The sequence below is a fragment of the Acomys minous genome, assembly GCF_964271855.1.
Source record: "Acomys minous genome assembly, chromosome: 4".
NCBI classification, from domain to species: Eukaryota; Metazoa; Chordata; class Mammalia; order Rodentia; family Muridae; genus Acomys; species Acomys minous.
The window spans coordinates 123,554,657-123,581,553 of record NC_140486.1 but is presented as its reverse complement, the minus strand read 5'-3'; positions in this window follow the sequence as shown (position 1 = coordinate 123,581,553).

Below are 26,897 nucleotides of genomic sequence, written 5' to 3'. Positions count from 1 at the left end.
ACTATGATCAAGGGGGACCTTCTCCTGCACTATATGGTCATAGGCTATCAAGTTTCATGTTGGTAGCCTGCTTATTCTTTCTCTGAGTGCCACCATGCCACCCCACCAAAAGAAAGTGGTCAAATATGGGGCACCTGAGTTCATGCCAGAGTCAGTTCTTGCTCTGCACATAACTGTGGAGAATGTTCTACCCATTGGCTAGATCAGAGTAGAGGTTCAATGTTTACTGTATGTATTGTCCTTGGTTACTGCAGGAGTTTGAACAGAACCCCTGGGTCCAGATTTGCTTGTCATGATGTTCTTCTTGTAGGTTTCTAGGACCCTCTGATTCCTTCTATTTCCCCATTCTCCTATATATCTCTTACCTAGAGTCCCAGTAGAATAGCAACACATCTATCACAATCTCCTGGTAAGTGAAGACTTTCATGGGATATGACTTTTGGGCTAGTGTCAAATTATGAGTGAATATATACCATGTGAGTCTTTCTGCATCTGGGTTAACTCACTCAGTATGATCATTTCTAGTTCCATTCATTTGTCCAAAAATTTCAGAATTTTCTTGTTTTTAAAAGCTGAGTACTATTCCGTGGTGTAAATGTACCACAGTTTCTTTATCCATTATTCAACTGAGGGACATATTCATATTTTAATGGGTGTCATATAAAACTGAGACATTATTCATACCTCTTACATGTTATAATACTTTTTCAGTGCATATTTAAAATGCAGGGCAAAGAAAAACTAGAGTGGGAAATCCATGTGATACAGAAATATCTCAACTCATATCATACAGAGCATTATAACGTAAATTAAATGCCAGCTAAGATGTTATAAAACACCACTGCAATATCATGTGCTGTGGTGATAACAAAGGAAACGGCTTCCGTCCTGACAACAAAGTATGATGTCCAACCAGAAGATGCAGATTTCCTGACGTGCTCATATCTCAGTTCGACTTTCTCCCATTTCTTGATGAATTAATTTGTCCTTAATACTTTTAAAAAATACCTTTACAAATCCACATCACTTTATTTGATACTGGTGAAAATGTAACATGCTGCATTCGCTATGGATATCTGTATAGGGGCATGGCAATCAAAACACTGAAAGTAGAACTCCCACATGACCTTAGCCCATTATTGGGGCTGTACCCTAAAGACTCTAAGTTCCACCTCAGAGATACTTGTACATCAATGTTATTTTTTCTTCTTAATTTACAGTCATGGTCCTTAATACTTAAATGCTATAATCGTTAAGAGTTTTAAAGCACTAATGTCTGTCATATCATAAGTATGGCATTGGTAAGCATATCTGTACATGAGACAGATAATATTTGCAGTGCTGCTGCATTGTGGATATTGTAGAAGACTCCCTGGAGAGGCCATTAGGGTTTTATCAGTGCATATGTCTGATGAATGCTAGTTTATCCTGTTAGAAGTTGAGAGAAATATATTTTATTACATAAAACAAAATCTTTTAAAACTTATTTAAAGAAAGATAATTTTCTCAGTTTGGCAAAAGTTCTTTCATCTTTTTAAGAAAATATTTAATTGGTATTAATAAATACAGGTTACTACTATAATCCTTAATATTTATTTTCTGAGACTTATAGAAAATAAACTAAACTATCAGAGCAAGTGAGATACAATGGAGAAAGAAATACACGATAAACTGTCAATAAGTTTAGGCAGCCAGGAAAATAATGGGTGAATGGTAGACTGCATTCTGTTGTTTCTTCAATTGTTTGACTGCGTTCAAAGACTGACAGCAATGACACATTACCATGTGATGTCTGTTTGATATATTTAAAAAACATATTAATCATCCTAGCTCCTCAATCACAACATGTATTCCAGAAAAAAAATAATTACAGATGAAATTATTGCTCTATCATAACAACAAAAGCCACACATAGTCTAGCAGTGACCTTTTTAAGAAGGTACAAAGTAATTCTTTAAGTAACACAAATGTAGTCATGGATGTAAAATAAAGACATGAGTAGGAAACTTCTCTATTCTGCTCATACAAGGGAAATTCCAATAGTACTAGAAGGGTAATAGTTATTGAAGTATGTAAGCCAAATTGTACCTGTTGATCTGAAATTGAAAAGATACATAAAAGAAATGCAAGACAATTCCCTCACAAAACAATCAGCAAATGAGAAGCATTCTGCTATCAGTCAAAATATTATGAAGATGTAGGCTTTCAGAGACAGACGGCATTAGTGCAAACATGGTTACTGTCCAATGGGACAGAAACCTGGTCTATAACTAAAATTCTGTATGTGGGCTTATGATAATATTATTATCTCAGGTAAGTACAGAAAAATATTATATTTAGAGTAGATGATATTCACATAATTTATTTTGAAAATAAATCAATTTCTATTACATATATTTGACAAAGTAATTTTAACTAAATTATAAAAGATAATGTATAAGTATAAAGTATAAACTGTTCAGGAAAATACCTGAAATGTTTAAAAAGGACTTGCTTTCATACATTACAGATACGTTTACCTAAAATCATACACAATACATATATATGTAAGTATGTGTATTTACATGCATAACTTAAAGGTAATGGTTTTCGTCAGATGGGAACTTCTTTCACCTATACACAAATTCTACTTTTTAGTTTCTTTCTTTCTTTTTCTTTTTCTTTCTTTCTTTCTTTTTCTTTCTTTTTTTTTTTTTTCCGATACAGGGTCTCTTTGTGTTAGCTTTGGCTGTCCTGGACTTGCTTTGTAAACCTGGCTGGCCTTGAACTCACAGTGATCTGCCTGCCTCTGCCTTCCGAGGTAATTTAGTTTCAATAGAATATTTTTTACTTTAGAGAAATTACAATTACAAAGAGTATTATGTGGAATGTAGGTTTATGAATTTTTCTTGATTTTTTTCATTAATAGATTTGAGTTTGGCCTATTAAAATATCCAAATTTCAAATTTAATTTGCAAAAATAGTAGTAAAATAGCTTAAAGAAATAGTTTTAATTTTGGTTATACTATACATACACTATATGTAGTATGAAGTTACAGTATAAAATTAGACAGAATTGGTCTTCTATAACTATTCAAGAAGAAATTGGTGGTATTCATGGTTACAACGTATTGGTAAATATATATAGTAAACAGCACAGCTTCGTCACTTGCTCAGTATAATAATTCTCAACCTGAAGCACAGAATTATTTGATAACTTTAAAAATTGCCATTGCCTATGGATTCCTATACCATTCCAGAAATCTGGTGCCTGTCCAAACCTCCCTGCCCCCCCCCAAAAAAAAAAGGAAAAAATGGTACTTCAAAAAGACATCAGAAGATATATCAGTTGGTACTGGACACCACAGAATCACAGGGTTCATTGTGGAAAGGGGACTGGGAAGATTGTAAAAGCTAGGAGAACAGTAGTTTTCCTGTGAGATTGAGTCTCCTAGAAACATCAGAGTGGCCACGCCCATGAAGCATCATCAGCCTGGATGACTAAACCTGAACAATGAAGAACCCAATAGGCATGCCAATGGCAAAGAGAAAATACTCTCTGGATCTCAACCCTAGACAAAGAACTAAGGTCCATGAAGAATGCTGACCTTGGGCACAATGGTGTTCGCCAAGGAAGAGCGTCTCAGCTAATAATCTAACATCAAATGGTCAGCCTTGAGATCATACACACAGGTACACACAGGTATCATTACATGAACTGAGATGGTTGTATTCATGTATTTAGGAAATAGACAGTAGGGTTTGTCGGAGGAGAGACAAACGAAGAAAAGGCAAGAAGAAAGTGAGGTAAATATAATTTCAAGAATATAATTTAAATAAATACATCACAGTATAATTCTGTGATCAATGTGGAGAATCATAGCCATGTGGGAGATGTCCATGGAGTGTTCTATGTGATAGGTGTCTCTAATTGTTAACTTGAATAGATTGAAATGGGTCTGAGTTGATGGGTAAGCTCATGCCTGGATACATCTGTGAAGGTGTTTCTAGAAAGAAGACACTTAAGGGAGAAAAGATGCCCTGAATGTAGGTGGCTACCTCTGATGGAGAGGTGATGACGCTGTCTACAGGGGGAAGAAGGAGTCGGCAGTTGGCATGAGCATTCTTTCTCTACTCTGTGACCCATGTGGTGAGATGCATTCCTGCACCAGGGTCTGTCTACCATGATGGATGGAACAAAACTTCTAAAACTTGGAGCTAAAAGAAACACTTCCCCTTTTAAATTGTTTGGTGCATTTGTGACATTAGATGACACAAGCTCTGAAACAATGACCTTTGGCCCTACCATAAAGATATTAGTTATAGTTTGTTAATAGCTAATGTGGGTAAGAGCTCCAGTTGGTTACCTCCAGGTTACTATTAATAACCACATAATTTGATTTTCAAGTAATCTATTATTCAAGATCACTAAATAGAATGCTTTTATTTTATTTTTGCTAAGAAGGTATAAAATTTCTCAGATTGTGAAGCACAAATATAAGTACATAACTTCTACAAAACCTGTTTTAAAAATTCCTATTTTACCATGTAGAAAATTTATTATTTCATAGTCAGACCCTACAATTTCAAACTTAAGGTACAACTAATTTTATCAGTGGCTTATAATTATTTTAATTCAATCAATTAAATGCATTTGTAGAAATGACTGAGATATTATACATGTATTATAGGAAATGAATTTTAAGGTAAAGCACAAAATAACTATAGTATAAATATTAAGTTGGAATATTTTAATGCCTTTTTAAGTATAGCAATATACTATAAATCCAAACTGGCTAATGCTATCATCATTATTCCTGATTCAAATATAAAGTTAGCTATAGCCAATAAAATCATACTTAAAGTTTAAGAGGATATTTATTCTTATGGTTTTTAAAGGGTCCAAGTAATGGAGGAGGAGTTATAGAAACAGAATGCTGATTTGATTTTAAGAGAGAGACACTTATGCTTGTTCTGTGATGCTGAAATAATTACCTGAATTAGTACATTCAATATAGCCGTAATTTGAGTTTCAAGTGATGCTTTCTTCATTCTTATGATTCTCATAATCAAATCTTTCTCTTTATTACTAGTAAATTCTGTATCTAAAACAACAAACTCCCAGAAATACTTTATATCAGTGCAGAGTTTTATACTGCCTACTATTTCATATGTACCCTCTCATGTATGAAATGATGGCACAAAAATATCAACATCAAAATTCAAAATGTCCAGAACCTTTGAATATATGATTTTATGTGGAAGAATGGATGTTCATGATGTGATTAAATGAAGAATGACCCCTGAGAACTTTATCTTCAAATTTCTAGGTAGGTTGATTTAACCATAGGGTTCTTAACAGACAGTGCCAGTGAGGTCAAATTCAAAGGATGCAGGTGAGGGGAGGACAGAAGTTGAAGTGTGACTTTATACGGAGAGGGAGGCTTGCAGACAGCATCTAAAGAAGGAAGGTGACTTCTTCACAGGGCAACACTGCCAACTCGTTGGCATCAGCTCTGACATTTCTTTCAGAGAATTCAACCTCTACAACTGGAGAGTGTTAGCTTATGCCATTCTCTGATATAGGGTTCTATTAATGTGTTACAGCATTGACTGCAAAGTGATACAGGCTTCCAAATGTGTTTTAAAATTTAATCTTAAGGACATAGAATAGGAGGACACGTATTGATACAAACTATCATGGCCTTAATTCCTTTTCCTAATTGCTTAAAAAACATTGATTTTTAACTCATGTATTTAAGTAAGTTATCTATATCCTAATGATTTAGTAATCTGATTGTAGGTAGGTGGTAAAGAATTTATAGTCTTAAATTACATTACAAATTTATTATTTTCCACAATAAGATTAACATGATGTCAATATTCTAGAAACTACAAAAAAGTTATGTGTGTTCTCTTTAAGCTATGAGAAATCAGCATGATGGGTCATATGCTGAGCATAATATTTTAAATGATGGTAATCATGTTGTATATATAATTTTGCATCTGACCTTTACTACTAAACTACCACTGGTGTTTATTTGAAGATTAAAATCATCTTTGAAATATCTCCATAATATATTTATTCATAATTATAATTTCTTCAATCCTTGTTTTTTTCATCTATGCTCAACTACCAATATTTACTATTTTAAAAAATGCAAAATGTATGTTATGTAATTTTTGCTTTTAGTTTCATTAAGTGAAGATATGGTTTGATCTTTCCAAGATATTTTGGTAGTATCAAATATATGGGTCAAAGAAAACATGATAATTGTTATAATAAATAGCATTGTATATTATATCCTGGTAGGCATTATTATTTCTTGTTTTATTCTTTGAACTTGGGCTTATTTGTACATGTTTAACATGAAACATAGTATATGAGACAGTCTTCAACCGAGTTCAACATAGCTACTGTGTGCTGCTCCTCACGAGGATTCAGATCATATCGGCACAGTTCTCTGTAATGAAGTAGTTAATATATATCTTGCTAAAAAAAAATCTAACATACGTAACTTATACTACAGGGTTTGCTTGGTATGTGTCCAAAATTGCTTCAAAACTTTTCAGCTCTCTCTAAGTGTTTATTATATAATAATAGTTATATATGAGCATTTCTATAAAATTAATGACACTTATACTATCTAGTTAAACTCACCATTTAGCTGTTTGTTGTTATGGTTATTATTTAGAAAAGGGCATTTAGGATGCGATATGTCAAGCAAATTACTCAAAAACATAGAGTCACTGATAGCAAAGTGAGGTAAGCTTGCAATATCCCTGATGTTAATCCAAGTGCCTAGAGCAGGAGTTCTCAACCTGTGAGTAACGCCCTTTTGGCAAACTTCTATTTCCCCAAATATTTATATTAAGATTCATAATCGTAGCTAATTTAGCTATGATGTAGCAACAAGAGCGATTTTTTTTTGGATGAGAGCACCACAGCCTGAGGAGCTGTATTAAAGGGTTGCAACATTAGGAAGGTTGAGAACCACTGGGCTAGAGGCTGTCTCTCCTGTCTGTATTTCCTTTCTTTCCTCCTCTTCCTCCTCCACCTCCTCCTTCCCTCTCCCTCCTCCTTTCTCTTCCTCTTCTTTCTCCTCTTCCTATTCCTCTTCCTCTCCTACTCCTCCTCTTCCTCCTCATCCTTCTTCTTCCCCTTCTTTTGGTTTTCAATACAGGATTTCTCTGTGTAGCGTTGGCAGTTTTGTACGTGCTTTGAGACCAGGCTGGCCTCCAACTCACAGCAATCTGCCTGCATATGCTTTCTGGAGGGCTGGAACTAAAGGCATGAACCACCATACCCAGCCTTGTCTATAGTTTCAAAAGCTGCACGTGTGTTAGTATATTTGAGTCCTTTCAGTTTGTGCCCTTTTGAAATATTATTTTTATTTTTTATTAATTAAACATTTTTGTTATACACACACACACACACACACACACACACACACACACACACACATTGATATTATTAAACACATATACAATAGACTACCTAAAACAAGAAAAACCATGACACAATCAGGAATTATATAAATGTTACATGTTTAATGTTTTGACTGTTTGCGTTTGACAACCTTGAAGAAAACATCCTTCCTATCTTGGTGCATCTAAAATTCTGAATGTAAATCAATCTCCATCACATCTTGTCATTATCAACTTAAAACATCTGTCTAGACATAAAAACATCTTAACCCCTAAACAACTAAAGTTCATTGTAAAACTAAGCTACCTGGTCTTCAACTCCATCAGAGACTTGAGAAGGAATAACTTGATTACCTGAGTATGCTGGAAGTGCAGGTAATTAGCTTTCCAAATGAGAAGATGACAGAAACAGTTTTCTACCCGAATACTCTTCCAAAACTCTCTGTTATATTGGAGCATCTTCTTCATCCTTCTAGCCCAATATAGTTCACAGACATATTTGTGAGGCAGGAACTATTGATGACTTGTTTACACTTAAGCTTAAATTTATTGTTTGTAATTTACTCATTTTACATCCTGATCTTAGCCCTGTCCCTTGTCTCCTCCTGGTCCCACACTCTCTCCATCTTCACCCCCCCCCATCCCAATCCCCTAGTCCTCAGAGAGGGGAAGCCCTCCTCCCATGCCAACTGACCCCAGCCTTCTTAGGTATAATCAGAACTGCCTACATCCTGTTCCTCTGTGGCCTGGGAATGCTGCCCACCAAGGGGAAGTAATAGAGGAACAGGTAACAGAGTCCATAGCAGTCCCCCTCCCTTTACTAGAGGACCCACAAGGAGACTGTGCTGCCTATGGACTACATCTGAACAGGGGTTCTATGTCCTCTCCATGCACTGTCCTTGGTTTGTGCATCAGTCTTTGCAGGCCCCTATGGGCCCAGATTTGTTGGCTCTGTTGGTCTTCTTGTCCCCCTGCCCCCTGGGTCCTTCTGTCTCCCAGTCTTTCATAGGATCCCTGTCCTCTGCCCAAGGTTTGGCTGTTAGATTCAGTTCCTGCTTTAAACCCCTGCCTTTTTGTGTCATAACCTGGTGTATAATGTGGACCTATATAAAAAGACCAAACCATGGGTCAAAACCTTAATTGCGAATTTGATTCTATTTGCTGCAGGTCTTGTTCTCCTAAACAACAGACACAAAACAATAGAGTTTGGTAGTTTGGGAAGTGTAGCTCCTTAAAAGAGTCAGAGGTACTTTCAGGTTACAATAATGTCTACAAACATCAATTATTACCCATCAGCAGGTCATGGAAAAGACAAGACTTTTGAAAACCCACTGAGAGTGCCTTGTTTTGAATGGACAAGCGAAGAGGGAAAGGATGTCAAGACAAGAATGAATCTATTGGTTAAGATCCAGAAAGACCTCAGATCATCAGGTTGGGATGAACTATGGGAGGTGCATGCACATAAACACACTGTCACACACACACACACACACACACACACACACACGCACATACTCATGCATGCACATATGTACACACACATGCACACATAAACATGCACGCACACACACAAATAAATAACTAAATAAACTTAGAAAAACTTTTAGAAAGAAAAAGAGTTTGGAAAAAAAGCATATGTCTATATAAGCCCCTGTCCCTAACTCAAAAGCTATCTCCAACTGACAACCACTTGCCAATGAAAAATGAGTTTTTGCCAACTGAGTCTCAGTCTACAAGCCATTTTTAAAGGCAGGCCTAATGAGCATCAGTGGATGGTCAATACAAAACAAACTCAGTGGCATCTTTGGAAGTTCTATGTCTCATAATGCTTTGTCAGGGCATTTTCTTTTAACCTTATGGGTCCTTTGTGTACATATTATGGTCTCTGGTTTTGTACTTTTATTAAATTTCAGTAGGTGAATGTGTGTATGTCTCCATCTATACAAGTGTCATGAGATTGGTACTTTTTTCTGTTTGTATTTGCTATTTTGATTTGTTTGTTTTTATTGTAGCTAAAATTATTATTATTGTTATTATTATTATTATTATTATTATTATTATTACTACTACTACTATTACATTTTAGATGCCTGTTTATATCTTAATGTGTGTGAGTAAGAGAGAGAGAGAGAGTGAGAGAGAGAGACAGACAGAGAGAGAGAGAGAGAGAGAGAGAGAGAGAGAGAGAGAGAGAGAAGATTACTGTGGGTGGAGATCTGGAAAGGACCTGGGAGGAGTTGCTTGAAGGAAACCATAGCAATAAATTGCATTAAAAAAATACAACTTTCAAAAAATAAAAGAAAACCTTTATACTGATTCCCAATTAATTGAAAAGCTCCCTTGGTTCTCAATGGAAATATTATGCAGCAATAAGGTGCCTATGTGTGTCTATGAGGCCTTGAAGGATATTTAGACTAAACTAATATGCAAAACAAAGTGATTTATCCAACAACTTAGTGCAAACAGGCATTTTATGAACAGGCCTCAAGTCTAGCAATGGGCCATATATTAGAGATCAGGTGTAGTCTAAAAGTAGCAGAAAAAAAATTATTTATGGACTTGCTTGATTATCCATACCCTTTTTTATTTTCTGACATTCTTTCTTTTCTTCATTTTTTTTCTTTTTCTTAAGAGCTCTGAGTAGCAAGCAGGGGAGGCATTTGGCTTGCAAGCTGCACAGAACTGTGTGGCACTTGAGAGAACACATCAGCTCCATGGCTGTCTCAGATTCTGGCCAAACTCAATGCAGATACGCAGATTAATTATGTGCTCATAGTTTGCATTTAAAATGGCTGACAAGAATCCTTCTACTATTTCAACATTTGTATAGTCTGCTACACTGTGGCAAAAGAGATTGTCTGATTGCTACTACACATGACAAGTGTGATGAAATAAAATCCCCTTCTCATCCCTTTTCTCCTCTTCCTAGTTCTTTCTTTTCTCAACCATGATAAATGACTGGTAAATGTAGTTCAGAACAGGTCCCATCTTGGCCTCCTTGGCTGTTTCTGCTCACTGTGGTTGCACAGGATCTCTCCGTTGAGGGAAAGGCAACTCTCATGCCCAGAGGCCACTGAGGAATAGAAAATCTTTCTGTGAAGGACTTGCTTTGTCTGTTCAGTTTCTGCTGAGGATTGTTGGAGACGGACTCTGCTCCACGTTATCTTTTAGGAAACTGGCTGTGCACAAAGTACACCTGTACCCTCGTAAGAAAGTCACACTCAGAAGCTCCCAGCAATGCTATTCTGTGATTATGATCTACAGTCATCACGGAATGATAAAAGTTCACCGCTTTAAGCCATTATATTGTGTGTGTGTCACTTGTTATAAAAGTGTAGATGATGACTGCAGCTGTCTTTGCTGCCATAAGTATTAAGGAAGAAGTAGGAATCTATATTGGAGCTGTTCAAGGAGGAAGTGTAGAGTTTTTGGGGTTTTTTTTGGGGGGAAGCACTTTTCAACTATTAGCAGTTCTATTTCTACATGTGTCTCCTGCTCATTTTGGTCAAGTATCTAAGAATGTAAATCACTTTTCTCAGAGTATGTGACATGTATTTGCTCACCCTGTCCTCTCCCTCAGTTTCCTTCTTTCACAGTTGTGGCACTGTACAGCTTCATGCATCTGTGAACCGAAGGCTCATTCCTAATAATCTCCAGTAGAGGCACCATATTCCCACTCATACGATCAAATGACAGAACAGATGTACACTTTCCATATCAGGCCTTCTTTTGTGAGGGTCCAGTTCCTGTTTTCTCAAGAGGATTTCAAGCTTTCTAATAAAAAAAATCACAGGAAAATAATAGTTTTCTCACCTTAATATGTTAAATGTATTTACTAAATTGAGCTCTGGATGTGAAAGAACAACATAGTTAAGTCTGGCATAACTTTATCATGTTCAATATAATGTAAACAAAGACTCTGCTTTGATGTCAGAAGGGCATATTATCATGTGCAATGATCTGATAGTTATTAGATAGCCATGGCTTCATATTTTTTGTAATATAAGAAATTCAGATCTATTAATCTGCATGATAATACCAAGCACTCTCAGACAGAATGATCAGGCTTAGTAGTAGACATATGAAATTATCTCACTTAATTTGTATGTATTTCAAGAATGCAATACAAATTAGAAAAAAGTAACATTCTAGTTGAGTCTCACAAAAGTACAAATAGACCAACATGTGGTGTTAAATCTTTTAGATTAGCCATATTATCTTGTCTGGACTCTACATCAAGGCTCCTAAGCAATTAGCATTTGGCTCTTAGGCAAAACAAAATTTATCGTTCATTCATGTTCAAGTAGGTACAGCAGGGAAAGAAAATGCTCTATGTTGTGTAGTATTCACATGGCTTGAATAGCTGAGATTGGCGCCTAAGAGGACTGGCCATCTTTTAAGTGGAACTTACAGATAATGATATGCAAATGCTTACGCTGGCCAATGAGCTCTGACTTCCTCCAATTAATTTTCAGGAAGATACTTTCCCCTTTAAATAAAACACTATAGATGCGCAGCTGTAGAGTGAGTAAAGGGTTTAGTGATATATTTAAGTGTGCATATAGCTTCGCTTTGTAAACGGCCGTATATAAACTATGAGAATTTGAATGGATACCGGTATTTACAGAGTTCAAAATAAAATCAACCATCCTGCTGAAACTGGTATGAAGACCTCCCAGTAATTAAGGTCAATTTTTCTACTCTCGGGATCCTCCGTCCTCTATAGAGACAAAGGCAGCCACCATCCAAGGGAAAGCCGTTCAGATAATGGCAGTACTCATGCTGGAAGCAATAATGAATGATACTGCTACTATTTAAAGAACACAATATTCTGCGGGCAGATAAAGAGCAAGTGGCGCATCTTTGAAATAGCCACGACTGATGAACATTCCTTTCCTTGAAGAGCTTACATCATGTGAAGACACATTCAAAGGATGCTTGTAAATACCTTGAGAGTCTGCAGCAGCAACCAAAGCAAAGCCGTGATAAAAATCTGCCACGCTGGCATCATTTTTCTGTCTGTATTGTTTCTGAACCACCTCATCATTGCTGCTCTTTTAATTAAAAAAAAATATCTTGGACAATATATTCTGATCATTTTTTCTCCTCCCTCTACTCCTCTACATCCTCCTCCGCTCTCTGATCATTAACTTCATTCTACTCCCTCCCTCTTTCCCTCCCTCCTCCTTTTCCCCACTTTCCCTCCCTCCCTCCTGTCTCTTCACTTCTTTTCCTCTCCATATCCTGACTCCAAAAACCAAAACCAAACCAAACAAACGGTAAGTCGAAATATGCCAAAAAAAAAAAAAAAAATGAAGCAGAAAAATCCCCCTGCACCCCCTCCCCCAATATGGGGAGTCTGTTTGGTCTTCAATGGGGCCTTCCCTGGAGTGTGGTTGATAGACCTTATAACACTCCTTTGGAGAAAACTGATTTTCCCTGTCCTAGAAGGCGCCAGTTACAAATAGTTTCCTGCTAGGGGTGGGACTTTGCGTCTCCCTTCCTTACTCAGTTTTGAGATTTTGTCTGGTTTGAACTTGTGCAGTTCTTGACAACCACACCACCCTGGACAAGCCCCCATCTCATCTGAGCTTGGCTGCCTTTTTTTTTTTTTTCAATCATGCTCTGAAAATGAGATGTATCTAGAAGACACTTTGTGATCTTGCATTGCAGCTGATCCACTCAGATTTTTCCATTCAGTTTTCGTGTGTTTGTTTAGACTACATTAGCTGAACCGATGCTGTGGGGAGAACAGCACTAACAGTGCTGGTGGGGTTGTGATCCTGCCTTGGAGTTTGAGAAATTTTTGGTTCTCTAACCACAATGGTCGCTATTCTGGTGGGTCCATTTCCAGGTACTCTGACTTTTACTTTATCAGAGGTACGCTTCGATATTTCTACTGAAAGATCTTTTTCTTAGATAGACAACTTCATCAGGAGAGCGTTGACACTATTTTTAAATTATATACAGAGGATAAAGTTACCTTACTTTTGCTAAGTAGAGTTCAAAATACATTATATTCTGAAACATACTCAATTATTTCTAAGTGGGGAGTTCTGTAAAGAAGTAACTTTTACTGACTGACACTTATTAGGTTTTCTTAATTTGTGCATTTATTTGTTGCTGGTTGTTCCTCTTTTTTTAATGTATGTGTGTATATCTCTATGTATGCACATGTGGGACTTGTTGTCCCTGGAGGCAAGAAAAGAATATCAGATCCCGAATCCTGGGCTTTCAGGCATTCGTGACCCATTCAGCATGGCCACTGAGAACCAAGTCCAGAGCATCTGTGTCAGCAACAGGCACTGTTAACTGGTAATCCATCTTGTCAGGCCCCAACATTCTTCTTAAATTAAGTCTATTTATTTATTCACTTTAGATCCAGGCGACAGCCCCTCCCTCCTCTTCTCCTCCTCCCACCCTCCCGCTCTCCCCCCCCTCTTTCCCCTTTCCCTCATCCCCTTCTAATTAGACAAGGGGATCCCCCATATCAACTTACCTCAGAACATCAAGTCTCATCAGGACTGAGTTCATCCTCTTCCAATGAGGCCAGGCACAGTAGCCCCACTTGGGAGAAGCGATGCACTAGATCCCAACTTTTTAAATACGTGTTAAATTATTATTTTTTTCCCCACTCACTTATTATACAAACTGTAGCGATCCAGGCTTGTTATCTTGCATTCAAGCATCCAACCTTACTGAATGCTTTAATCAGATAATAATTTTCTCATAAAGTTAATGACTTACTTCCCTTTCTTTTATCTAATTTTCCATGCCTTCAAAGCACATAAACAAGAAAGGCCTTGTGAAATAGAAAGAGAAATATAGCCACGTATTCAACAATGCTAGGCTAAAATAAGCATCTCATATTGACATAACAGATTTAAGTTAAATGCAAGCAAAGGAAAAAGAGGAAGGAAGCACAGCATGGAAATTATAGTTCTGGCACTATATCTCTGTTTGGGCTGGGGGAGTGGAAGTGGTAGAGAGGGACAGGACCATTTTTTTTAAGATGAGTCCCCCATGAGACTTGACTACAGGTGTGATTGGTTCAGTGTTGCTTTAGCTCTCTGCTCGCTCCTCACACTATAAGCTTCAGTGTTAATAATGATTAAAGAATAATGCCTGGATCCCATCTGAATGGCTTTTGAGATTTAACTCACTGAACCTATTCACAGGCCTGAGCTCAACTGATCTGCACAACTAATTGTGGAATATTACACTGATACTTCCTCTCCCATATCAGTCCCAATTACTGAGCATCACATATTGTTGTAACAGGGCAAGAATTTTTAACCCAGTCAGGTGGTTCCGGATGGATGTGCTTGTACATCTGTTATTAAAATTTGGGGCCTCATGCTGCTCCAGACAGACACATTTTGAATGTTTGAATTTTCCACAGATGTTATTTATCCACCAGGATATAAAATTTCCTACTCTCTTCTGTATAAAGCTTGATTTATTAACATAAATAAAAAATAAAGCATAGCAACAACAATCTTGCTTAATGTGTACACACAGAAACATTGTCAGAGGCATCTGGCAGTCAGTAGGAGAGGATGACAATTGCTAAATGAGTGAAAAGCAGAGAAGCTAGGAGAAGCCTGGGATTCCCTTTCTGGTGAAAAAAGCTTACTGTTCAAGAATTTCTCCTATCTAATATGGCTTAAAAAAAATAAGGCTTTAGGGTCAGTGTGGATATTCATTTAAAAGATGCCTTCACTAAATTTTGAGTCATTGATATTTATTGTTTAAAAATTCTTGATTGAGAAGTGAAGTATTTCAGTCAACACAATTTGATTGAACAAAATCAGAAGCAAGAATGCAAAATTTAAACCTTAGTACCTATGTTTCCCAGCTCCTCCCAGACGAGCATCAAGATCTTTATCTTCAAAAAAAAAATTAGCTAGTACACAGTAGACCCTGTTATCAACAAAATCTTATCAATGTTTGATTATTACTTCTAAAATTTTTTTTTTTGGTTCATTGAAAAATTTGCTCTGAAGTTGTCAGTAAAACAGATTTGGTATGCATTTGAGTAAGTGCTGTTTGTCAATGCAACATGTATTGTTGATGTACTGAAAGTAAGAACCTGAGTGCGCAGCCCTAAATGAAGCATCTATGTTAATAGCACCTCAATCAACAGCTCAGTAAGCCAAAGGGAGAAGGTTAAGAGCAGGAGAATGCAGTCGACAGCTGTGCAATACTGTCCAGCACATCACTGTGGCAGATGTGGTTATGTGATTGGAGACACAGAAGATCAAACTAACCAACAACCTGCCATGGTCAGCTGGGATAGACGATCTCATGGCCGGCCTCCATAGGGAGTGCTGTCAGCAGGGGACAGCTGCTGGGAGAAAGTACAGTCTCTGTCTGCTGAGGATATGGCCACTCATATGTCTCAAGTTCCAATGGATGGCCTCACCACCAGGCAGATACGGGTAGTGGGTTATAAAAATCAAAACCACAAACCCAGAACAAACAAAAACACTTGAATTTGTTGAGGCACAATGTAATTACACCATGAAACTGTGAAAAATGAAAACATAATAAAGCTTTGGGAGGCTTTTATCATAGATCCAGATATCTTCTCCAATTATTCTTTAGACATTTTTTTTTTCAGCAAATCTATGCTAACTCTTTACACAATTACCTTCCTAATTAAGCAAAAGGCCTTTGGTAGCTGGGATCACACCTAGTATATGACTTTATAATGATACTAAAAACACACTGTTAATTTGTTTTGCATGGATATGTTACAACTCTTATGTTTTGTTTTGGTTTTTGTTTTACATCAAGTTATGCTAAATTACCTATTTGAATTGGCATGAATTAAAATCTTAAATCAGGTTATAAATTCTACAACAAAATATTTGGTCACAGTAACCCTGTGTTACATAAGCATGGAATACCTTTAATACCCAAGAAAACTAAAATACAATAAGCTAGCAACAAGCAAACAGTACAAGGAGTTTTACACACACAAAACTTAGAAGCCACTAAGATGTAGAATGTAGCCAGACATGCGCGACTTGTAGACAGGGTAGTGTGGAAACTCCTTACTTTTTGTTTGTATTTTCTTGGATCCTAAAACATCTTTGACATAAATTTTAAAAAATAAGATTAAAATTTTATGAAGCAAACAAATGTATACCTTCTGTATATCTAAGCAAATTAGTATTTCGGGTCTTTTATTTTTTTCCTGACAGGAAAAACTTTTGGTTTGCTTTTGGAATGACTTCCCGAGGTATAAATAAGTCTTTGCTGCATGAAGCAGGACAGGCGGCTTTCTCTACCTGCGTATAGACAGGAACACACTGTTGAGAAACTGCTGACGAACACCAGAAGCCAGCTCGTGGGAAGGAAAAACGAAAGGACGTAACGAAGCTCACGGAATCTGTGGGTTGGGGAAAACTGAGTTTGGAAGCCACATGGCCAGTAGCACATCCTCAGATCTCTCCGTGGACCGGATTGCTATGAAAACAGTGTAGAAACTGCCTGTGGCTACAGAAGCTGCAGCTTGCATCTCTAGCACCACAAACTCTGGACGCACAGTGCCTCTTCATGAACTGCAGCCGCAGATGCCTCTGGAAATTGGATGTGCTACAAGATACTCCCACAAGGGCCCTTCGTGTTGTGATGGGTTCTCCTCAGATTCTGGTCCTTCTCTTCATCTTTAGTTTTCTTTTGAATTCCCGGGGAGTGGAGCCCCTGGAGGCTTCAAGGTTAGCTAGACACTAACACTGTGCTTTGTCCTCGATCTAAGAAACTCTCTGAAAATAAACTCACTTGGACTTTCTATTTCTCCATAGAAAACACTTCATACCTAATCAACTATTTATATACATGTGTCACCTGCTAAGTAAATTATAGTTACATGAATTTTTAGCAATGAAATCGCACAGGTCTATCCTGGTCCCTTCTAATGCTCTAAGTTGAACTATTCTGTAGAATGCTATCGACCCTGTGTTTTCATCATCCTTATTTCAAATTATTCTTATTGGGGAACCGAGTGAATACCACAGCTGCGTTGTCACTTGTGTTCCCTATAAATCCAGGGATTTGTGAGACCAGGGGCTGAACAAACAGAATCACGTAACTAGAAGTGGGAATGGATACAAGATTTTGTAATTGTTTTTTTTAACTACGTAGCTTATAATCTCCTGAAAATTTGCTAAATATTTGGAAATTGATGCCTGTGAAAGTACATACAAAATGAAACAGCGTGTGAAACGGAAAACACCCTGAATCAAGAGAAATTGAACTCATCAACCAAGGCGACGTGGAAAGCAGTGACAGCAAAATGATTGGCCAACTTTTTCAGTGCTTTCTTAATTGCATATATATTTTTTTATTTTTACATACACATTTATATTATAACACCTATACACAATAAACTACCCATAGCAAGAAGAACCATGAATTATATAAATCAGGAATTATATAAATGTTGCATTCTTAATGTTTTAGCTATTTGTATTTGACAGCCTTGGAGAGGAACATCTTTCCTGTCTTGGTGCATTTAGAATTCAAGGATTTACCGGAGGGAGCTGAACAGCACTGAAGAGGACAGGGATTTTCATGGACTGGATTATACATTTGGACTGCCATACTGTCACTCTTTACCTTAACATTGAAATCTGCAGTGTGCCTACTGTAAAATGGTTAATGAGCAGCATGGCATTAATACTGGTGTGCTGGTCAGTGAGGGAAGCAGGGTGCTGAGGCAAGGCATTTTGTGGAGAGCAGGCATGCGAGAAAAGTGGCCGCTGAGCTGGGACATCGGAGTGCAGAGAATGAAAGGGAAGCATATGTAAAGTGCAGAAGCTCCCAGCCTCATAGCCCTCGATATATTCAGTATTCTTAGTCAAAATGATATCTTTTTGGCCTTTAAAGAATTTCAAAGTTATTTCCTAATAGTAAATTAAGCTCTATTGAAAATTTGCTTCAATTTTTCTTCCATGTAGCAATAACCCCTGTCATTGCTGAAAGAGGTGAATTTATGTAGCTTCAGCCATGACTGGATTTTTATTATATCGGATTATCAAGAGAAGAAATGGAATAATCTTGTTTCAAGGTCATTTACAATAGGATGAGATGCCATCAATTTAGTGAGTTTAGTTGCCAGCCTCATTATAAGTTGAAAGGGACAAGCTGACCTCTCAGCTACTTCTCAAGATAAATTCATAAGCTTTTATGAGCTAGCAATCCCCCAAACTCATTACAGAGGACTGATGTCTTTTAGTCTTTTCCATTACTTATTAGAATATGGAAAAAAGTATCTCCCAAATATTATTTCCTCCTTCTACTGGGATGAGAATTAGCAAGTGTTATAGAGATGGAAAAGCTAAAATTCGCAAACAAGATGCAATGGCCATTTCATGGTATCTGTATAAATCTTCTCGTGGCTTGACTCACTCTTTGCACCAAAGAGTTTGAATTCAAGGTATATGATACATATGCATTTTCTTGAGATACTTAAATAATTTTTGTTACTTTTGCTTTGCTTAAATTTTGTGAGGTGTTACAATATCTCTAATTACTTTGGCAATCATATGAATGTTTGGTTTTTGTTTTTGTTTGTTTGTTTTTTTTTTTTTTGTATTGTGTGGATTCTTTTTTTTTTTTTTTTTTTTTTTTTTGGAAAAAGGTTTTTCTTGTAGTCCTGACTGTCCTGGACTCATTTTGTAGACCAGGCTGGCCTTGAACTCACAGAGAACTGCCCATCTCTGCCTCCCAAGTGCTGAGATTGAAGGTGTATGCCACCATGCCCGGCTATATGAGGTTGAAAAAGGAGATCTTAATTCACACATTCATTGGTGGCCATGATAACTAATCTTTTTATTGTTTATAATAAAATATAGTGAGTTTTACCTAATGAAGGATAAAAGGGTCATAGTTCTTAAGTTTAGTGAGCAGAATAGGGAGCAAGGACATGTCTCCACAGAAAGTTCCTCAGTCATAGCTTTAGAAAGCAAGGTACTTCATCCTTAGTTGGGTATTCTTGAACATTAATGTCTTTCGAATGACTGACAGGAAATTTTTCCAAGGTAATACATTCATTCAATATAGATAAACACCATGCATCTCACTCTTCCCTTATTTCTCATATGTGTTAAATCATTGTTTCATCACATGATTTTTTTTCTGGAATTTTGTTTGTGTTATCTATTGACATTTACAGGATTTAGCTTAGACAAGATTATAAAGTGATTAGAAGGTAGTCATCACACTGATTAAGTTAATAGCTGACATTTTGAAAAATCAAAACACCAGATACTGTTTTTAATAAAAATGAAAAAAATTTTACCTGAAAGTATTTACCAAAGGACTGGTCCTTTGGTGGATAATTTCAGAGTTTATGAGGAAGGCCAGTTTTTCTGAGTCATATCTAAAATTGGAGACAGGAAAAGGAATTCAGAAAAAAGCAAATACCAATTAGTCAGTTTATTATTGAAAAATAGACTAATATTATTTTATTTGCATTTTATATATGTTTGTGTTCGTATGTATGTATGTTTGTATGTATGTATGTTTAAGTAGAGGCGAAAGACATGAATCTTTGGTTAAGGAAGCCTTCTGCTCTTCAAGAAGACTGGAGTCCAGATCTGAACACCAATGTCTAGTATTTCAAACTATCTTACCTCCAGTTCAGCATCTCTGAAATCATTTTCAGGCCTCTGGAGGTACCAGCAGACATGTAGCTTGCATTCACACACACACACACACACACGCGCACACACACACACACACACACACACACACACACAAACACACACTGAAAATAAATTCTTAACTTTAAAAATCTTTTAAGTGATGGTGTGAGTTAGGATAACACAGAAACAGGCTTAGTGATACAATGACTTAGAAAATTTCACTTTCATTTTGTTTGTATTAGCTCTGTATATACAACTTCTGTTTCACTGTATGCTATTCAAATATAAGCTAGTTATGTAATTTAGGATGTTTATTGGTTACAAAATATTGTCAACGTCAAGAGAAAATACGTGGTTCTTCTGTTAAAACAAGTAATTCTTCCCCTGTATTGCTACTTATAATAATATAAATGCCATGGAGGCAATATGAATGCATCTCCTTTTAACTCATCTAAGAAATCACAAAGAGATAAAAATGATTTATTTCTGCATACCCTGCCTTATGTAGTTTTTCCTATCATCATGGTTTTTAAAATCTCATATTTATCTGTTTATTGAGAAGAAACAAAAATAACAAAATGAAGTATTAAGTTAAAGGTGAAAACATCTTTAAATGTACTAAAACACAGTTGAGTAAGATACATTTTATCAAAAACATTACAAAAGATGAACGACTCAGATTCAGGTGCAAAATGCTGGGGTTATAATCTTTATGGCAATTTTCAGAACATGAAGTAGCTTGAAGGATTACTAGGCCTTCTAAGCCTGTCTCTTCACTATCAAAGCGGAAATGACCATAGACCCTACTTACTCTGTTTTATGTGTAAAAGTTAAATACATATGTGGGTATATATATGACAAAGCGTGTGGAGCTTGTTCATTGCTTCTGATATGTAGTAAGGTCTCAATATTGTTTTTTTTGATAAGACTTTACCTCTAATGTTTAGAAAGGGACTACCTCTCAAAAACAGGCATCTTTGTGGTACATTTTATAATAATTGTTTACATTTTGATAATAATTTATTTCTGTTCAGAAGGAAGAAATATTTTTCATTGTTTTTATAGAGCAAATAATGCTATCACTGAGCTACATCCATAGGCCAGGGAGGAGAAATTTGAAGGAAATCCTTTGTATTTAATATTTAGTCATATTTTGGAGAATCTTTAAGTAGTTTACAAGAACCACAAATTAGTTCTAACATGAAATAGTTGTCTCACGTATTAGAGGCTGCATTTCCTCATGGATGAATGGGCTCTTTTGATCTCTATAAACCCAGATACAAAGAGCTGAGGACCTTAAAATATGGTCAAGACTTCAGTACTCACCTGAAATAATAAACCCGAATCCTGGTAAAAATTAAACTTTCACTTTAATCTTCTTGAGGTTATGCTCCATGGAATAAAGATACAATTTTCCTTCACTGTAAAGGGAAATTGGATTTATCCTGCAAGCTTAAAAATGGTGGTTCATTTACATTTCTAGCATGCATTTGACTATCAAGACACAAGAAATATGCTTTATTATCTATGTACAGTCCATACATAACATTTTTCCCATTTCTTAAAAAAACAAAAAAATAAAATAAAAACAACTCTATAGTGGCAAATGACACTCTAGTCTCAGTTTAAACTACTGAATATATAGAGTAACTTTGTGCCTAGTTTGTATGGATGCCCTTTGATGTAGATCAAAAACTATGAAAATTATTTTCTGGTATAGAAGTCAGAATGGAGCAGTGCTTCCTCAGTGGTGAAGGAGTATTATTTATCATGTGGAAATAAGATTGAAAGTTTTAACATCTATAATTATTTTTTTAAAAGATACATTCATTGTTCTTGCGGGCACTAGGGAACCAACATCACATACTCTTGTTAATTACTCTCTCTGAGGCTTTATCTAGGAACTTAGAAAATGAGTGAAACTTCAGATTCAAGATGTAGGAGACTGGTTACTCCCACAACTTATATTTAGTTAAAGGAAGAGGTTTTAGGCCACCTCTTCTTCTTGAAGGTAAACTGACTTTGCCTATTGATAATGGTGAAAATTGACAGCTAAATAAGGACAAATATTCTACCTGTATCAATTATTCATAATGTTTATGAATTGTAGATTTCATAACCTGATAATATTGGTTCATTTTATTTTACAGTAGTAAATAGTGTTTGCCCATAAAATACAGAGAAGTATGTCTTGGAGGGTCTTCATGATCTGGAGGCTGTTTGTGAGATGTCAATACTTCAATATGTATGCATTAAAATTAAAGTGTAGTGTGGTTTTTCTCCCAGGTGATATACAGCAATGTTTTTTTTTTTACATTCATGTGATTATTAAAATTTTCTCATTAGCTTATTTTTTCAAAGTCATTTATTAACCAATCAATTTGCTCAGTTCATATATGTGATTGAGCATACATATGTGTAGTTGAGTTGTCTTTAAGTCCCTACAGGTCAACCACTGGCAACTAAAATGATACATTTTCTGTAACTTTTGGTTAGCATTTGATAGAGTCCTTTGCCAAAACGGATATCAGAGTCCTCAGTAACAGCTAGACTCTGTAGGATACTGATGATAGGAGGACAGAGGCACAACTAGTGTCTCCAGGTGATAGACCACGCCCTCTGCCCCTAACTCACTTGTCCATTTAAAACATAATCTCAGTGAACATTTGTAAGTGGAAGAGATTCATATACTTAATGTTGCAGCAAACGAATATAGTACCCAACATTTTTAAAATATGCTAAAATTTCATCTGGGAATACATAGTATTTATTTGCAATTTTATGTAACACATATGTACAGAATGTATACATACATACATACATACATACATACAAAGAACAAATATACAACATACAGAATATATATGTGCACACATCGAGACTAAAAAAGGATCACAATTATCTGTGAATAGAGATCAATCATAGACAGTAAAATAATATTTAGATAGGAACCTACATTTTGCCTGACTGGAGGAAAAAAAAAAAACCACAATGTATTACACAAACACTTACTTTGTATTCTGCTCAGATCCTTTACCATTATGAGGAAATGACATTGAGTGAATTTAGACAATTGACTTGGGGATGAGCTTATGAACTACTATCTCTTAAAGTACACCTCAGTTATTTACCACCGTGTCTTTTGGGCATCCTTGTCTTCATTGATAGTACCAGCCTATAATTACTGTCAAACAATTTTTAATTCTCATGGATATTGTACTTACGCTGAGATTTTGATATGTGGATTTTTAATAGTAGTTGTTTTCTTAATTCATTTCAGAAATCATCTAACTAAATTTAGTGGGGAGTTTTTGTGCGTTTGTTTTGTTTTTGTTTGTTTGTTTGTTTTTGTTTTTGAGACAAGGTTTCTCTATGTTATCTTGGCCATCCTAGACTCACTTTGTGCACCAGGTTGGCCTTGAACTCTGCCTGCCTCTGCCTCCCGAGTCCTGGGATTAAGGGTGTGCACCACCACACCTGGCTCATTTAACCAAATTTGAAGGACTAGGTATATACAACAATAGTATGGAATTTGTCTAGAATAAACAACCCTTTCTAATCAAGCCACATCGCCTAAAAGTAAAGATGAAGCCATGGTTTTAGTACTGAGAGTCATTGTACCAAGTGGTAAAAGAGAAAAAAAATCTGTTCAAACTGAATATTGAGTTTCACTCACAAATGTTTTAACATAAGGCACAAGCCTCACTGTTTTCTAAAGTGTCTGGTCGTTTTGCTTAATGACAATTCATTGATAATACACAGCATCCTGTTGACTTTGGGAGAAAGAGCGTATAAATGCCAGCCTGGGGTCTTCTGTTTTTCCTTTGCGTTTGACAGAACTTGGAAATGATAAAGACGTTCCAGGATGGATTTCTGCTTGTTTATTTCTCAGTAAATGTGGGCAGTTGAATTTAAACACAGCATGAAATGGTGAACCAGAAACAGTCTCAAATGTACGTATCTATTCTGAATTGACATGGGTTTTTTATATATATCTCAATTCGTATATTTTAGTTTAAAATTCATGATAGGTTTTTCTATGTTTGGAAAATATGGCAGCTAGCAGGTTCTAATTCCCATGATTATATAAATTAATCCTAGTAATATAATACTGGGAATTTGTTTTATTTCATAACAATTGTGTCTGCTCTCTTCTTCTTGGAAGATATAGATGATCAGCTTATTGAACTCATCCTATAACCATTTCCTTTGTGAAGAAAGTCACATGTGTTGGAATCTTAGGCATTTTCTAGGCAATTTGTCTTAGAGTTTTTAAAAAAAAAGGATTACAGTAGAAATTCTTTAAAAATGGACACAATAGATTGCTTTTGATAGTGCTTTTAACAGCACATGTCAAACCACAAACATTTAAAACAGCATCTCATCAGTTCAAAGTGATGCAAAGGTTTGTGTACGATCACACGCACATCTATGTTTTCCTGTTTCTTCTTTCTATATAGAAAAAAGAATTCAGATTTATTTGCAATTAATTTTGGAATCCAAAAATTTACTTAGTCACTGTCTGGCAATTATTTTTAATATGAAATGTAAGCTACATGGGGGTGGGGGGGAAGGACTATTGTGTACTTTCCAACATGAAAGTCAGAATCAGAGAATATGTCAGCGTTTGAGTGGCAGGCGTGAAGACTTTCCCACCATTGAATTTTTTTGTATCTAGGCTCAGAATCATAAGATTCATAAGTTCCTTTTCATTGTGGTTTTATTTTCTTCTCTAATTTTTATTTTTTAAAAACACTTACAATTTTCTCACAATAAGTATGATATTTCAGCTCTTTATTATTGCAGTACGAAAACTTTCAAGTGTTAAGAATGTTTTGCCCGTGGCTCATCTTGCGTCTCTTTCCCTATGCATCAAACACTAGCTACCTGCCAGGAGGTGCCAGCGGAGACTGCTGAGATAACAGCCTTTCTCACAGTCTTATCAGATGCACAGCAATTCTCCTGTGCTGTGTGATCAAGGAAAGAAAGACAGGTTCATGACTTGGAAAATTTAAGTATTTTTTTCTTCTTCTTGCTTCATAACAAGTAACAAATCCCATGGAAAGGACTCACGTGAAGCTTCTCTTTCTCATTTAGATTCTAGAAGAATGTATTCCTGAAGGTTGCAGGAAGACACAACTCCAATGTGACTCAGCTTGCATTAATCACTTGAACATTTTGTAAATATTTGAAAAGCACATAAAGTATATGTTATTTGTGTTACAGAGAAAGGTGTGGTTACTACAACAAGAAAAAAAATACTAAACAATGTGGGGAAAAAAAAGGACAAATAGAACAGGGATGGAAGGGATGAACGGCGCCACTCTCCTTATTGTGGGGATGCCGTCTCAACCCGATCGCTGATGTACATCACTGACAGGAAACTGGAAAGAGTAGATCGCTGTCCATTTAGTGGATATTGAACAAGTAAGCAAATGGGGACTTCCCAGTGCTGATTAAGGTCCAGCATAACCACTGAGCATTAGCAGGTTTGTGGCACGCAGCTGAATTAGATCAAGCTTGCAGAGGCAGTGTGCAATCACAGCGGAGGGAGTGGGGCCACACCAGCAAAGCAAGCCACCTGGTGACAGGTGCCACCAGCCTTTCAGTCAGAGTCTAAAAAGTTAGTATGTGAGCAAGGTGCTTGGAAATGGAGTCTTAGTAAGAAAAGAGTCCTTTCAGTCCGCTTCTTAATCGGCAGAAATGCTCTGGCATGAATGTGCTAAATTCTCCACTATTAAAGTGTGTACATGAGAATTGTGCTTAGGTTACTTTCCTGTTTTTCATGAGCTTTTCTCAGCGCAAGTTTCGCTGTTTCTGCTGTTGTTGGACACATCACCATTTTATTCCTTTATGCGGCTGAATAATATTCCGCTGTGTGTAAACAGGCCATCTTTGAGTAGTTTTTTGTTAATGGATATTTTAAGTATCACAGATATGTGGATAATGCTGCGGTAGGCATCTCTATGCCAGTATAGACTTTTAGTTCCTGATTTCAGTGCTTATAACTAGAAGCAAAGTACTGAATCGTAAGATAATTAAAGCACACATGTTTTTAAGTCTATATGACAGTGGGTGCATCCTTTCTGGCTGAAGTAAAATGAACAATCTAGCATAAGCCACAAATTAGCTACGTAAAATTTAATTTTTAGAAGAGTTTTCTGAGCTGTACATACTGAGTTTCATTCCGACACTTTCATACATGTATATGATGTGTTATTATATATACACTGAGGAAAATATATCTTTCTCACCCAGAAACCATTCAATAACCGTTCATTGCTATGGAGAAACTGAGCCTCGTTACCTCTTCTGTGACACAGGAAATATGTTGATCTTGCAGTACTAGAAAGCTCTTGCGTAGGGAATGGAAGTCACTGAGAGTTCAAAGTGGAATGACCTATAGTATGGCCACACCTGGGAGACGGAATTCCAGACACTCTACCCTTTCCTCTGGCTCTTATACTCTTTCCTCTAAGTATCCCATTTAATACAACTCAAGGAAAGTCACTTTCTGTAGTTGGAGGAGGGTGGTCTGAAACTATTTGGGAAACAGATGCCTAATATTTTTACATAGGAATAAAAGAGAAATGGTATTCTGACAAAACTTGTATTTGAACTTGACCATACATATTACATACAGGGATTACAATACACATTGGGAGGAAAAGCTGAAGTGGGAAGAGATAGTAAATCATAAATCATAGGTGGCGTGGGATGGGGGCGATGCAATTGCCAGTCTTAAGTGGAGGGGGTAGAAGAGCCAAGCAGAGCCGAGGACAGAGGGGAGAATAACTAATACTAAAGGTGTTTGAAACAAGAAGTATGGAAGCC